At 36.9% G+C, this 17273-nt stretch overlaps 1 long non-coding RNA gene across 1 annotated transcript in view; it reads left to right on the top strand.

The window, feature by feature from the left end:
- The window catches only part of LOC132598121 (uncharacterized), a 149480-nt gene that overhangs the window by 27852 nt on the left and 104355 nt on the right, over nucleotides 1-17273 (top strand). The window contains exon 2 of the long non-coding RNA XR_009565850.1: nucleotides 16958-17016. This is a non-coding gene — a long non-coding RNA (uncharacterized lncRNA). The remainder of the gene's footprint in view (nucleotides 1-16957; nucleotides 17017-17273) is intronic.

Raw genomic sequence — 17273 nt, 5'->3', positions numbered from 1 at the left:
CCTGCGAGCCATTTTTATTTTCATAGAATACATTCAGGCCCTAATAAGAGAAACCAGTTTATTTTTTCATTCTCGCATAAGCCATTAAAACTGTAGGTCTCCTTTCTCAGAGAAGACAAAAAGAGCAACAAGTCAGAAATGTACATAATGTGTGTTCAGTGATTATCTGTGTGAAGCCCTGAGTGATTTACCCGAAGGTAAAGAATAGGCTTTTCCTATATATACCTTTCCTGTATCAATCAGAACCCAGACAGGAAACAAAAACTGTACTCAAATTAGAATAATTTGAGAAAGATTTACTTATAAATGAATTGCCAAGGGTGGGAAAGAAAAAAAAAAGAGTGCACTGATCTTGGGGAAAATTTGCTGCTCTTACCACCCCAAGTCCTGAGTGAATGGAGTGGTTATTGGAATCTGGACTAGAGAGCTATGCAGAGGAGTCTGCCTTGAGAGACAGAGTGACTGTTGTCATAGGACACGGTTAGCCCTCGCTGTGTCTCATGGAAGGAACCAGAGGAACATATAACTCCCTACTCACCTCTCTTCCTCACTTATGGGGGCCTCGCCATTGGCTAACACAACCAGGAACCAGAGAACAGAGAATCCCAGTGCTGCAGCTATAATGGTTACAGATCTACCTCCAAAACAAAAGCTGGATGGAGCATAGAGAGGGTCAATATGAAGAGGCAAACGAAAGATGTGTAGTAAATTATCTGTTAATGTTTCCATTCCTTATTTTCTCCTTACAGTCACCTTCTCTAGCATTTCTGCTCCGGGTTCCACATTCTTGATCCTGGGTCTCTGAGCACTCCTTGGTCTGGGGAAGCTGCTGTGAGATGCTGTCTGTAATGTATGCTACTGTTTAGAAGACATCATAGCTTCTTTTTAAAATGGTATAGATCTTGCTGAGATATACCAAGTTTTCCCCTTACCGTCAGCTCTAATCTTGAAAAGTGAGTCGTTTAAAAGAGGCGGCAAGCACAGCAAAGGAAACCATAAACAAAACAAAAAGACAGCCCTCAGAATGGAAGAAAATATTCGCAAACGAAGCAACTGACGAGGGATTTATCTCCAAAATATACAAACAGCTCATGTAGCTCAATATCAGAAAAACAAAGTGGGCAGAAGACCTAACTAGACATTTCTCCAAAGAAGACATAGAGATGGCCAGCAAGCACATGAAAACAAGCTCAACACCACTAATTATTAGAGAAATGCAAATCAAAATTATAGTGAGGTATCACCTCATACCAGTCAGAATGGCCATCATCAAAAATACCTACAAACAGTAAATGCCGGAGAGGGTGTATACCCTCCTACACTGTTGGTGGGAATGTAAATTGTTGCAGCCACTATGGAAAACAGTGTGGAGGTTCCTCAAAAAACTAAAAATAAACTAAACTAAACTAAAAATAGAACTACCATATGACCCAGCAATCCCACTCCTGGGCATATACCTGGAGAAAACCATAATTCAAAAAGATACGTGCACCTAGTGTTCATTGCAGCACTATTTACAATAGCCAGGACATGGAAGCAACCTAAATGTCCATCAACAGAGGAATGGATAAAGAAGATGTGGTACATGTATACAGTGGAATATTACTCACCCATAAAAAGGAACAAAATAGTGCCATTTGCGGAGACATGGATAGACCTAGAGACTCACAGAGTGAAGTAAGTCAGAAAGAAAAACAATTATCGTATAATATCACTTACATGTGGAATCTAGAAAAATGATGCAGGTGAACTTATTTGCAAAGTAGAAATAGAGACACAGATGTAGAGAGCAAACTTAATGGATACCAAGGGTGGAAGAGTGGGTGGGATGAACTGGGAGATTGGGATTGACATATATACACTACTATGTATAAAATAGATAACTAATGAGAACCTACTGTATAGCACAGGAAACTCTACTCAGTACTCTTTGGCGACCTAAATGGGAAGGAAATCTAAAAAAGAGGGGATATATGTATATGTATAACTGATTCACTTTGCTGTACCACAGAAACTGACACAACATTGTAAAGCAACTATACTCCAATAAAAAATTAAAAAAAAAAAAAGGCAGCAAGGGTCGGAACAGTGGCAACTAGGTTGTTTCGAGTTACAATAACAGCTGCCCGACTGGAATGATTTATCTTTAGTCTCAGCATTATTCAGAGACTTCATATTACACTGGAGTTAAACTCTCCATTGGATGGTTTTGGATGAATTTAGCAACAATTCTGCAACTCATACCTTTAGGTATAAGGGCAGCCTTAGGAGTGCTCTGTCCTAACCTCTGCTGAAAGAGAGGAAGGACTCTTCTTTTGCAAGTGAATTCAGCTTCTCCTAAGATCATCTTTTTACTACTATACTAGCCTCATAATGGGGGCTTAAAATCCCATCTTTTTCTACAAATGATTGCTAGCACTGCATATACAGCTTGTCATACATTTGAAAGACTTTCCCTTGATTAATGACTTGATAGCCTCCCTAGACCTAAAGATGGGGATCTCATTTTCCTTGCTGGTTTTGGTTAACAGCTTAAGTCACTTTTGCTTTTAGCAACGCCTGTATTTCTGAAGCATGATCTTGTGTTTCCCCATTGTGTATGGAAAGGTAAGGCTAAAATTCAAGGTGATCATTTTGTTAGCCTTAATTTAAGCACTTCAAAGAACATCAAATATGAACATCCACCAGGAGATGCAGAATCTACCGTAAGAATAATCTTTCTCTTTCCATTTTATGATATAAATCAAACTGAAGAGATTCATGGACTTTTCCCTTTTGCAGTTGGCTTGCAAAAGTTTCTTCGTAAAATGCATTTCAGAAAAAAATTCACTGAAATCATTTTTTGAACTTTTTTCTTCCCACATTCGTTCAGACGAACAAGAAACAATCACAGCAATGAATTAATTACTCTAATAACATCTCTCATAATCACATTCTTTCAAGAACAAGGGTCTTTTTCCTTCTTATATTGAAGAACAGCCAATCAGATTACAGAGGTAATTGTTCTAAAAGCTCCTTGCTCTCCCTTTGAATATAATTATTTTAAGTATCTAGGGAGAAAAACTAAGACACAATCAGAGGAGGAATTAATTACTCTATTAACTTGGCTTTTACTCAGTTTCATTTATTCACAGTTCTGGAAGGGGCCTTCTGAGGTCATCATTCCATGTATCCCACCCGTCAAGGATGCTTCTAAACCATACAGACAGATGGGTAGCCTCCTAATGGCTTTGCTCCACCATTTAAGTTTCATTTTTTTTCTTTCTCTCTCTTTCATTATTCTTTGTTCTGTACATTGTGGGCTATTACTACCCAGAAGAATAAAAACGCATATAGTTTTTCAATTTTCATTCTCCAGTTTCTTCCAATTTCTTAAAGATAATACATTATGTCAAAAGCATACTTCATTAAATCTAGAACATGTTTTGGGGATAGTAGCGTATCTTCAAAAACCTGTTTCCATTTTGAAGATGTGAGCTGAAATACTGCAGGCTGTATAATGATAGCACTCAGGAAACACTCCAGGGAGTAGAAAAAGGATAAAGAGACATGTTGGGAATACCGTATCATTCCCACTGCTGGCCGTAAATTACATTTTGAACCGTGACATTTATTGTTGAGATTTTCTTTAGTTCTCTGCATGTTTATCACCTTTTAAACATTCCCTTTAAACATTTTAAGGAGAATAAAAATAAACTCTTGTTCAAAGTAAAAGTGATGGGTTTCTTTTTTAACCTATTGCAGTAATAGTCTTTGAAGAAAATTGTGGAATAAGCAAGAGAGTCTTCTTTTGGAGATATTTTAGGAAAAACTCCTCTAAACCTTGTCCTGTAAAATGAATGACAATTGCAACTTCCCTGAGATCCATTTTCTCATACTTTCTCCTATTCAATATTCAGGAGTCCAGAGTTTGAATTAAAAACTGAATAGATGTAAGTTGCAACCTTGGGTCAACATCTATGGCCATAATAATTCTGATTTTTGAGGAGTTTTGAGGCAGAGACCAAGTAATGATTCTCTGTCCAGGGACACCGTGTAGTCAGGAGCTTCTGTGGAACTAAATTTAAAGGTTTACATATTTCACATGTCAATCTAGATTCATGTTCAAAGACGTGTAATAATCTCAGGTCTTGCCCTTTACCTACCTTTTGCCTTTGCTTGTGACTCTTCTGAAGGGTTAATTAGCAATACTACAGTATCTTCAGCACTGGCTTTTATTATGTTCGTTTCTCCATCTGAGAAATTGCAAAGGGAAACAGACTGGAGTTGTGTCTGTCTGTTGGTTTAAGTTGATTTGTTAGCAAACCTGCTCCCGAGATAATGAAAAGAGCTACATCAGCTTTTGCTGTGAACACACACCTCAAAGCATAGTGGCTTAAAACAACTATTTTCTTTAGCTCAGTTATGTGGGGTGTCCTTTTAAGGGGAGAGGACAAACAGATATACACATAGAGAAGAAGGCCATGTCAAGATGGATGGAGAGATTGTAGTGATGCAGCTGCATGCCAACGTTAAGCTGAAGATTTCTGGGAGACACCAGAAGTTAGGGGGAAAGCATAGAATCGATTTTTCTTTATAACTCTCAGAATGAACCAATCCTGCTGACACTGTGATTTCAGACTTCTAGTCTCCAGGAGTGTGAAAGAAGAAATATGTCGTTTCAAGCAACCAAATTGTGGCACTTTGTTATGGCAGCCCCAGGAAACTAATACACAGTAGTTTCAGGGTTCCAAAGAAGACAAAAAGACAGTAAGCCCCATGTTCAAGCGATTTTCAAGACTTTGTCTGAATCATATTTGCTAATGTCCCATAGGCAAAAGAAAGTCATGTGGTTAACCAGAGTCAAAGAATAAAAAATAATCTCTAGTTATTGATGGAAGGAGCTATAAGTTGCATTGCAAAGAGGCATGGACACATATGAGGAAAACGTCTGGCTGGTTTTATCATTCCACCTCTATACCCTTGAGATGTGGCCGCTACCCTATGATCTGTGGGTAGCGCAATCTAGCATATGGCTCAAGTATGCCCCCAAGGTGCATGTTCTTTTAAAAATGCTATGAAGGATATTATTAGATTAACTGATAAAAAGGTCACTTGGGGCTTCCCTGGTGGCGCAGTGGTTCAGAGTCCGCCTGCCAATGCAGGGGACGCGGGTTCGTGCCCCGATCCGGGAAGATCCCACATGCCGCGGAGCGGCTGGGCCCGTGAGCCATGGCCGCTGAGCCTGCGCGTCCGGAGCCTGTGCTCCGCAACGGGAGAGGCCACAGCAGTGAGAGGCCCGCGTACCACAAAAAAAAAAAAAAAAAGGTCACTTGGATGGACTGTTTTTTTCTTTTTTTATTGAAGTATGGTTGATTTACAATGTTATATTACTTTCAGGTGTACAACATAATGCTTTGATATTTTTATAGACTATACTCAAAGTTTTTAAAAAGTATTGGCTGTATTCTCTGTGCTGTACATTATATCCTTGTGTCTTATTTATGTTATACCTCATAGTTTGTACCTCTTAATCCCCTTCCCCAATCTGTCCACTTCCCACAACCCTCTCCCCATTTGTAACCACCAGTTTTTTTCTGTGTATCTTTGAGCCTGTTTCTGTTTTGTTATATTCGTTCCTTTGCTTTATTTTTTAGATTCCACATATAAGTGAAAACATACAGTATTTGTCTTTCTCTGTCTGTCTTCACTAAGCATAATACCCTCCAGGTCCATCCATGGTGTCACACATGGTGAAATTTCACTCTATTTGTTGACTGAGTAATATTCCATTTCATATATAAAATACATATATATTTATCCATTCCTCTGTTGATGGACACTTAGGCTGCTTCCATATCTTGGCTATTGTAAATAGGGCTGCTGTGACCATTGGGGTGCGTGTATCTTTTCGAATTAGTGTTTCCATTTTCTTTGGCTATATACCCAGGAGTGGAATTGCTAAATCATATGGTAGTTCTATTTTTACATTTCTGAGGAACCTCCGTACTGTTCTCCATAGTGGCTACACCAACTTACATGCTCAGCAACAGTGCACAAGGGTTCCCTTTCTCCACACCCTCAACAGCATTTATCATTTGTTGTGTTTTTGGTGATGGCCATTCTGACAAGTGTGAGGTGGTAGCTCATTGTGGTTTTGATTTGCGTTTCCCTGATGATTAATGACGTTGCTCATCTAGGCAATTGTATTCACAGACCAGAAATACAGTCTTTTGGTAATGAACTGCAATTTAGGTTCCAAATGGACATTTTGACTGAACAATTACAACTGAATTCTCATAGTTACCCTATGAACATCTATAGATTAGACCAGGGAGTTTCCTAAGGTCATATTTCTGTTTCTTTGATTTTTTTATCTTCTTCTTACATAACTGTATCAGTTTCATGGAAAGACATAAGTAACAGAGCATCTTTGTTACTGCCAATTTCTTTTGGCACATTGGGACATTATGAAAATATTCCCTACAATTTCTTAAATATGCTTGTTCAGATGATGGATTCCTCACTAAGTTTAAATTTCCAAGGACTTTGTTCTTTTGAAAATGCTATAAAGGATATTATTAAACCAACTGATAAAATTGTTCTATGGGTGATAGTTTAGAAAAAAGTACTACGTCAGTACACATTGATGAATTTATCAACTCCGTTGGTGGTGTGCAAGAAAATATTTACATTCTTGGGAAATACTCATTGAAGTATTAGAGATAAAGGTGTCATGCTGTATACAGCTTGTTTTCAGATGGCTCAGAAAAAAAAAAAGATAGGTAAACATACACATATAGGGTATGTGGTAAAGTATTAACAATAGGTAAATAGACGTAAAACACAGGCAGATGTTCTCTTTACTATTTTTACTGTTTATTTTTGCAACATTTTAAATTTTAAAATTATTTCAAAATGTCAAATTTAACATTAAAAAGATTTTGTTTTTTCACAAAATCAAATGGCAGCCAAGTCTCATCAGCTCTAATTTCATCTTGTTTCCTCTCTAACATTGCACAGTTGTTGGTTTTTTTGTTTTTGTTTTTTCCTGGGAAGGAGGTGACATTGATCAGGTCAGCTCCACTTTGGAAAGGCCAAGTTCTTATGATTTTTACTCATGCAGAGGGTCTAGGTAGGCAGGCAATCTGTCTGTCAGGCTGCACCAGATATCCGAGCCATTATGCTGGTCTACTACGTGATGCCCATGCTCTCTCAAAGGCAGGCTGATGGGGGAGAAAATCAGTTAAGTGAAATGTCAAGGAGAGCGGCAGTAAAGGCTGCAAACTGTATCCTAGTCCGCTTTGTAAACGGGAAGATGGATAGAAAGAAGAAGCATTATGTTCAATGGCCCTCACTGAACATGAAAATTACTTCTTTCTGTATTAGTAAATGGCATTAGGTATATTCATACCTCCCTTTTATTACAGCCAACACAGTCATATGGTCACAAACCCAATGATAAAAAAGAAAAATAGTTCGTGTCTTAAATATCTTTTATTCAGTAACCAGTTTGTCAAGAAGGCTCAACCTGGTGGGGTTTAAAGGTGAAAGAACTTTATTTTTTCCATCACTGCTTTGTTGAACTTCACACTGCGATCCATTAATGATACCATGTGAATTCCACAGCTTTCCATTCACTGGCAGTTATTAAAATGCGGACCGTGTTAAAGCTTTAAAAGCCAAACCCATTCACTGGCAGTTATTAAAATTTGGTCCATTTTAAAGCTTCAAAGTCAAACTCAATTTAAAATTCATTTCCTCACCTTGCTCTACATAATCCCCCATCCCCCTGCCCTAGTCGCTGCTGCCAGTGCAAGACTGAGCGGAGATGCTGACCACGGAGCGAGAGAGGAAGACGATTTCTGACTCTGAGACCCATACACCTCTTCTAGTCCAGCTCATCCGGAGAGCTGCAACTGGAAAGGGGCAGGCATAAGTGAAATTTCTCCTTAATTAACAAAACAAGATTTTAATGTTCTCGTATGGACCGCTCCTGTTGCTTTTGCCAGTGCTGGCTGACCTTTGTTGTTCTGCAAATGGCAGACCTGTAAATCCTGCCTGTCTCATGGGATGCATGTTTAAGTTCTTATACTGTGAGGTTTGTCCATTTTACCTTTCCCTGATCCTGAGTTAGGATATCTAAATGGACCAGGGGACTCCAGCTGAGCTACCATTTGACTTATGGGAAGCTCACATACTCCTCCCACACTGCCCACTGCCTATGTGCCAGCTCGCTCTAATTCTCTTCCTGTATCTCCAGATAGACCCAAGCAAGTATCTAACCAAACACTGGAAAGCCAGTCCCCTCCCCGTCTTGCAGCTACCCCTAATCACTTGGAGTCACCTTTCATTTTATTTCAGAAGGAAGAGCTGCCTTATTTTTCTCTACCCAGAAACCTTGAAAGACTTCAAATCTAAATCAAATATGACATGGTTTTATATTTACTACAGATTTCAGATACAATAATATTTTTCTTCCATATTGTAGTCCAAAAGCGCCCTGAAAGTTCCTCATGGGGAGCCTAGAATGCCACCATCATTAGGCTATAATAAGGCACCGCATCCCCACCTCCATTCCCACCAGGGTGATGTTGGATTCAGGGTAAGTGGGAAGCCTGAACTTCCATCCTTGCTGGGCAGTGATGATCCCTGCTAACCATCCCACCGCTTCCACTTCTCCATTCCCCACTTCCACGTCAGTGGAGACTTCTGTCACCAGTGGGTGGTAATGGGTGTTGAGTTGCTTCCTCCCTTCCCCCATGGCTTGACGTCAGAGGAGTTCTAGTGGAGAGTTAGGGTCTAACAACCTCAGTGCAGTAATTGGAACACTCACCCCATGATGTCACCTCCTGCTACCACGTGGGAACCCAGAACTCGTAACCTTACTGGGCAGAAGTAAGAAGCCTGTTTCCCTGGATATCAACAGAGACTGCATGGGGAAACTGGACTTCCACCAGCAGCTGGCAGTAATGAGGTGGCAGTGCTTTTTTTCCCAATGGAGCAGTGTCAGAGGAGTCCTGCTTAAACGAAAGATTTACGTAAGATTCAGGCAATACCTCAGATTTCCGGGTTTAAATTCAAAACAGTTACCTGTTATACCAAGAACTATGAAAACAATTTGAGAAAAGAAGATTAGCAGACACCAACAGAAAGGTGATATGCATATTAGGATTCTCTGACAAGGATTTTTTTTAGAGGACTTTATGTTTTAGAGCACCCTTTGATTTACAGAAAAATTGAATCTGTAGGGAATACTAATACACACCACACCCGGTTTCCCCTATTATTACCATCTTACATTAGTATGGTGCATTTGCCACGATAAATGAACCATTACTGTTACATTATTATTAACTAAAGTCCATATTTTAATCTGATGTTCTTATTCTTTACCTAACGTCTTTGTCTTTTCTAGTATCCTTTCTATTACATTTGGCTTTTGTGTCTCTTTGGGCACCTCTTCACTGAGAGTTTTTCAGATTTACTTTGATGACTTTGACAGTTTTAAGGAATTCTGGACAAGTATTTTGTAGGATGCCCCCCTATTGGAATCTGTCTCATGTTTTTCTCAGAGATACACCGATGCTATGTTTTTGAGAGGAAGATCGCAGAGGTCGTGTCCTTTTCATCATGTCGTCACAAGAATACCTACTACTGACATGATTTATGGCTGTTGGCTTTGACCTTGATCATTTGGCTGAGATGTGTTTAGTATCTCTATTGTAAGGTTACCCTTTATTACGCCATTGCCATACTCTCGTCTTTGGGAAAAATTCTGTGTGCAAACCTCAGACGTAAAGAGTGGAGACTTACGGTTGCCTGCTTGAGGACAGGGTATCCACATAAGTTATTTTGAATTCATCTGCAAGTAAGATTTGTCTAGTCAATTTATCTATTCAATCATTTATTTATATCCAAATGAATATTGATTTTACTTTGGATTATAGTCCAGTACTACTTTATTTTATTGCTTGAATCATTTGAGCTTTGGCCATTGGAATCTCTTGCAGTGGCTTGTGTGCCCATTCCTTTTAGGCTCTCCCAGGTGGCAAAGCAAAGAAATATATGTGTTTAGACTAACCTGTGTATATACAAATATTAATAAATATTTCTATACTTAACAATTTATAACTATATTAAACTAAACATAAGCTCTTACTGATGTCTTTAAACCATTAACATATGAATCATTCTAGCTTCTTCTCTTTTCTCACATGAGAATTACCATTCCAATGATAAGAAACCTGGCTACCACTCTCCACCATCCATTTAGTTAATTGTTCATTTTTGTATACATGTATAGTGGTTTTTGGAACTAGAGAATAGTATGCTTAGCGAAATAAGTCACACAAATACTGTATGACATCACTTACATGTGGAATCTAAAAAATAATACAAATGAATATATATAACAAAACAGAAACAGACTCACAGATATAAGAAATGAAGCTGGTGGTTACCAGTGGGGAGAGTGCAGCGGAGAGGGGCACATGAAGAGTATGAGATTAAGAGATACAAAGTAATATGTATAAAATAGATAAGCAACAAGGATGTATTGTATAACACAGGGACTTATAGTCATTATCTTGTAATAACTTTTAATAGAGTATAAATTGTAAAGTGCTGAGTCACTCTGCTGTATACCTAAAACTAATATAACATTGTAAGTCAACTATACTTCAATTTTTAAAAAGACAAGAAAAGGAAATAAAATGTATAATGATCAGAAAGGAAGAAATAAAAGTTTCTGTGTTTGCAGGTAACATGATAATTGTCATAGAATTCCCAAAAATCTCCAAAAATACTTTTAGAACTAATAATTTAGTTCAGCAAAGAAACAGAATACAAGACCAACATATAAAACTCAACTGTATTTCTGTGTATTAGCAGTGAACATGTAGAAACAGAAATTAAAAGTACAATATCATTTATTATAGCTCAAATAATGAAATCCTTAGGTGTAAATCTAACAAAAAAACATACAGGACTTAGATTTTGAAAATTAGCCCTATATTACTAGACATACAATTTTATTTAGTTGTTTAGTTGTTTATGCATCTGTCTTTCCTATACTTCCCAGTACTTTAGCAGAACTCGTGTTTAAACATCTTTGTATGTCAGTATTCAACATTCTTATTTTTTAAATGTTGCAAATGATTTACAGTGAGATCAATAAGTAGATGAAATAGTGACAAGCACGCACTTGGAGGTTTGGAATGAACTTAGTTTGGTAGTTGAACACGTTTTAATTATTAAAGAAGCTAGTTCAGACCGCAGAAGCTAACACTGTCTCATGAGTGCTGTGTCATTGTGAAGGTTAGACGTCATCGTGATTAGAATCTTCTAATTGCCTCATAGCTTTCTCCATGATACTTCCACATTTGCTACTAAACATGCTTGAACTTTAGCTATGCACAAAAAAAAAAACAAAAAAAAACGGAGAGACCTATGTAAGAAGATAAGAAAAAAATAGTTTGGATGTGTAGGAAGCCTGGGGGAGGGAAGGAAGTTGCTCCAATACAGAGATGTGTCTACTGAATCATTACTTGCCTTTTGCCGAAAGAACTACCTGCTCATCCTAAGAACAAAGAGCAGTTAACTAATTAGTGTCTTTGAAGTCCCTCAAAGAAAGTATCCTGATAACTGTGACCTTTGTTTTACTTCAAGTTCTTGATCTCTCCCTCTGCTGCGACTTCAATTTTTGCTTTGTTCTAGGACAATTTATATAATTGCACCCTCTAAATTATATGATCCTTAAAGGCAACAGTGTGGCATTATATATCTTTATGTCCTTCACGGGCTCAGCACAGCCACGAGGCTTTGCTCCTAGTAAGTCCCCAAAAATATTCGAGGAAAGAGAGAACAATTTGTCTATGTGCAAAGCACTGTGTTACATCCTGGGAACACACCAGTGAACAAAACAGTCATTTAAGTGTAGAAGTCACACATCAAAATAAATAATCATATATGCAAATATAAACTTATAAACTATTATAACTAATATTAAAGGGGTGATTGATTAATATAATATGACTGAGGTGGGAGTTAGAGAAAGGGATCTCTGAATAAGTGATACTTAAGTTGAAATCTGGGCTGAGGAGTTCTCCAGGTAGAAAGCGAAGCAAAACACATTCTAGCAAGAAGGAAAAATTTTATAGAAGGTAGGCAGGGGCTTGAAGAACTGAAATAGGTTAAAATTTAGAGTTTCTCTCCCTCCCTCTCTCTCTTTCTTTCTCCCTCCACCCCGACCCCCACCCCACCCCAATAATCCATTCCTTTTCCTCATTGTAAAAAGTTAGCAGATGGAGGGGCTTCCCTGGTGGTGCAGTGGTTAAGAATCCGCCTGCCAATGCAGGGGACACGTGTTCAATCCCTGGTCTGGGAAGATACCACATGCCGTGGAGCAATTAAGCCCATGCACCACAGCTACTGAGCCTGTGTTCTAGAGTCCGTGAGCCACAACTACTGAAGCCCATGTGCCACAACTACTGAAACCCGTGCACCTAGAGCCCGTGCTCCACAACAAGAGAAGCCACTGCAATGAGAAGCCCATGCACCGCAATGAAGAGCAACCCCCATTCGTCACAACTAGAGAAAGCCCACATGCAGCAGCAAAGACCCAACGCAGCCAAAAATTAAAAAAAAAAAAAAGTTAGCAGATGCCCATCCCCCCCAAAGAAATAAACTAGGTCAATAGGAAGCCATTCCTTCTTGGTTACATCTGAGATCTACAGCAGCTGGGAACTTCTGTCTACAGTGAGAATCACAGACATGTACCCCCCTGATTGTCTGAAGAAATATTTCTGTTGAAAAAAAAAAGGCTTATTAGTCCAAAAAGATAGGGAGACTTAAATAGCCAGGTGACTTTGATGTAAAAACTATTGAAGTGTCCTCTTTATTCTAATGGCATTTTTATCTTCAGTAGGTGATTGCTAACTTTTACTGCCCTAAGCTACAGCCTAAATACCATTTCATGTCATTTTGAGAGTTTCATTTTTCTCATTTGACAGTTTTAAGCAAAGTGTATTAAAACACTTTTTAGATGTGTTCAAAGCAGAGATAGAGTAAACGAATACGCCACATCAAATTTCGGGAGAGTAAAATGAGTATGTAAAAAGATTTACTATGACTGAATTTTATGTGATTTAAAATTAGTTATTGATGAATATATAATATATTGCAATGTTTCCACATTCATGATATTATTGAAACCGTTTCACTTTCAAGTGACATTTTAAAGGCTTTATCATTAAGAAAAATAAAAGTCTGTTGAAACCCTAATCAGCCTTGATATATACTATAATGACCATACCTGCTATTATTATTAGCCACCAATGTTCCAAATAATTTGAAAGCATAAAGAAGACAGTTTTTGTCACAGTAGAGGTTGAGCCAAGTAGAATAAACCCAAGGCTAAAAAATTAATGTGTTCTAGAGAATTGTGATTAGTGTTAATTTGTCCATTTTCCTTTTTGATTTCTTTTTCAACTTGGGAAATTATCTAGACCAGTCTTTTGTGTTTGTTTTTCTAGTAATTGTCAAACAAGGCCCATTGCTTGGTATCCTCATAGAAATAGCAGCCTCTATTAACTGTCTGTTGTTCCTCTAATTATGGTTTACTGGGATGAGTATGAAAGAATAGAGATAAAAATTGGAGTGGGGTACACTAGTGGAAGTGTTTGTGTATATTAGCCTGAGAAAACATGTCCATTCGAAATCATTCTGTTCACATTCCAAAACCCTTCGGGAAGTTATATAAGATGAAACACTGATCTGCATTTGACACTGAATTTTAGTAAATAATGGATTTCAGTATATTTAGGTTTGGAATAATGTAAAGATCCCTCACTCACACAGAAAGAATATGGTAAATAGATGAGAGTGCTTTGGAAATAATAAGTATAACTGTTTGGACCTCAATATTGAACTAATTTCTACTTTTACCTTACTTATACATCTGTACCTCTAATACACTGGGGAATTCCTCTCTCCTTTTACAGCTAAAAGAAAAGGAAGTAGAGATAAGTCAGATAAATAGTTTCATCCAGAAAATTCCTGGTGCCACCATGAGCATTCAATATTTGAATAAAGGACATGGAAAGGACAACTGGGCCCATACTTGAAAATACACCATTTCTCATGGAAGAATAGGAAAACAGCTACCATTATAATCAGTACTATTCAACAGTCAGGGTGTGAACAAATCAGTCATATATTTTGAATTTTTGTTTCACTTTTTCTTCTTCAAAATTTTAGGCTATGAGTTATATTAAAAACATAATTGGATGTAAATAATATAATTCTGAACCATGCCTGAAGAATTTCATGACTCTGAGACACTGGGTAAATTATTTATGCTTTTTAGGTCTAGGTTTTCTCAAAAATTAAAACCTTGAATATTAAACAGTTAAAACAATTAAAAGTTGAATATTGTGACTTCAAAATAATATACTTAAGTTGCAGGATATGAAATTAGTATACAGAAATGTGTTGCATTTCTATAAATACACTAGAAAAGAACTGTCAGAAAGAGAAATTAATAAAATACTCCTATTTACAATTGCATTAAAAAGAATGAAATACCTAGGAATAAATCTAAGGAAGTAAAAGACCTGTACTTGGAAAACTATAAGACACTGATGAAAGAAATTGAAGACAACACAAACAGATGGAAAGATACACTGTGTTCATGGATTAGAAGAATACTGTTAAATATTACTCAAGGCTATACGGCCCAAGGCAATCTACAGATTCAACACAACCCCTATCAAAATAGCAATGATATTTTTCACAGGAACTAGAACAAGTAATTCTAAAATTTTCAAAAGATTATCAATAGCCAAAAGAGTCTTGAGAAAAAACAAGGCTGGAGCTATCAGGCACCCTGATTTCAAGCTATACTACAAAGCTACAGTCATCAAAACAGAATGGTACTGGCACAAAAACAGACACATAAAGCAATGGAACAGAACAGACAGCCCAGAAGTGAACACACACTTATATGGTCAACTAATCTATGACAAAGGAGGCAAGAATATACAGTGGGGAAAAGACAACCTCTTTGTGTTGTCTTTTTATGGCTGAATATTACTCAGCCATAAAAAAAGAATTAAATCTTGCCATTTTCGACAACATGGATGGACCTAAAGGCTATTATGCTAAGTGAAATAAGTCAGACAGAGAAGGAAAAATACCATATGATTTCACTTATGTATGGAGTCTAAAAAAAATGAAACAAGTGAACAAACATAACAAAACAGAAACAGTCATAGATAGAGACAATAAATAGGTTATTGCCAGAGGGGAGGGCAGTGGAGGGATGAGTGAAATTGAGAGGTGACAGTCGTTTCATGATGCATGTAAGTCATTCATTATGCTGTACACACCTTAAACTTAGTGCTGTATGTCAGTTATATCTCAGTAAAACTGGAAGAAAGAAATAAGTTGTATTCTTCCCTCCTCTAATGTCTTTCAAAAATTTATCTTTGTCATTGGTAGCTGCAGTTTCATTATGATGGGTTTAGTTATGATTTTCCTTTTATTACATCTTATTTGGGATTCGTTGGCCTTGTGAAATCTTTCTTTTGGTGTTTTTATCTGTTTTGGAAAATTCTTTGCCTTTTCTCTTAAAATACTGCTTTAATCACAATTTATTTCTTTTTTCTTACTAGGAATCTATTTGGAGTTATTCTCAGCTGTCTATCATGATCGTCCTTTACTCATTTTTTCTTGCTCTCCCTGCATATTATCCTATTAACTTTCTTTTCTTTATCATGTAACAACTTTGTTGAAATATAATTTATATGCCTTACAGTTTGCTAATTTAAAGTCTGTAATTCAGTGGCTTTTAGTATATTTACAGAGTTTTGCAAACTTTACCACAATCAATTTTAGAAACTTTTCATCAAACTCCTCCCCATAAAAGAAACTCTGTAGCCATTAATAATCACTCCTCATTTTCCTTCAGCCTTCCCTCTTGTGGGCTTATTGATGCTTGTAAAGTATTCTATTCTTTTGTTTTAATTTTATTTTACTCTTTTTGTAATGGAATGTTGGTGCGAGTAACTTAACCTGCTATATTATCAGAAAAAATAGTTATATCCTTTAATCTTTCCTCCTCTTTAGTCTTTTAAAAGCAGATTCCTTAAAAATTTATATTAAAATAAATATCGTGACTACTGAACTGGTATTCCATGTCTTCTAACCCTTTTATAATTACATATCTCATATTTTCATTTATTTCTGTTTTTCTTTTTAGGAAAATATCTAAGTTCAGTTTTTTAATTTACTAATTTGTTCTTTAGCTAAGCATATCTTATATATTTTAAATAGCTTCTCTATATTTAATGCTATATATATTAAAATATCTAATATTTAACTTTCCTATCCTACTGTAAAAAAATTTGGATAGTGCAATATTATCAACAATCCCCATACATATTCAAAAGTCCTTTTCTCCTTGTCACCTCAATGCTGTGGTCTTAGCTATAAATACTTTATTTCATTAAGTTTGTTATCTCTTCCTTTCCTGGAATAGCTCTCCTTGAATGGTTGTTGATTCAGTATGTGCTTTGGATTGTCAGTCAGTGCCAACAGTTGCTGCTCATACAATCACCCTTTGGGGAGCAGTAGGTTTTGCTGCTGATCTGTTTCCCATGGTTCTGGAAAAGGGCAATCCTTGACGGATCTTATTTGCATACATGCACGTCCAGTTTATCAAACATTGGGACACTAACACAAATGCTCCCATTTATTGATCTTTCTGATCAATAAATTGAAGTCTTTCATTGAAGACATCTTAACTCTACTGTCAGTACCCACGAGGCAAGAGGGAGAATATGCAGGGAATATTTCACCTCTAGGGGAACCCAAACAAATGACCTCTGTGTCCCCTTCTACTCCCTACATCTTTAAGTAGGAGGCAAACATTTTTATGTATTAATCAATGAACTCCTATCTTCTTTCCATCTTTTAGGAATTTTGCACAATTTCTGAAACACAGAGAAGTCTGCGTTTTGCTTTCCAGCAAAAATGGTAATGAATTAATTTATTTTAATAGCTTTTGGAAAATAAGAATAAAATATAGCATGAGTCTGGCCCAGTATCTTTAAATCAATATGTAGCACATTGAAATTAGTATAGGATTAATTAATGTATATAAAGCATGGCTTTGCAAATTAGTGAGTTAAGGGTAAATTATTCAATAAATCATATTGGTACAATCATTTAACTGTTTGAAAAATTGGAAAAAATTGTCAGATCATCATGTTTAAGAGATTCCTTTCATCATA

The sequence above is a fragment of the Globicephala melas genome, chromosome 11 (assembly GCF_963455315.2).
Source record: "Globicephala melas chromosome 11, mGloMel1.2, whole genome shotgun sequence".
NCBI lineage: Eukaryota > Metazoa > Chordata > Mammalia > Artiodactyla > Delphinidae > Globicephala > Globicephala melas.
Note: the sequence above shows the minus strand (reverse complement) of the source record. Positions and strands in the feature narration are given on the sequence as shown.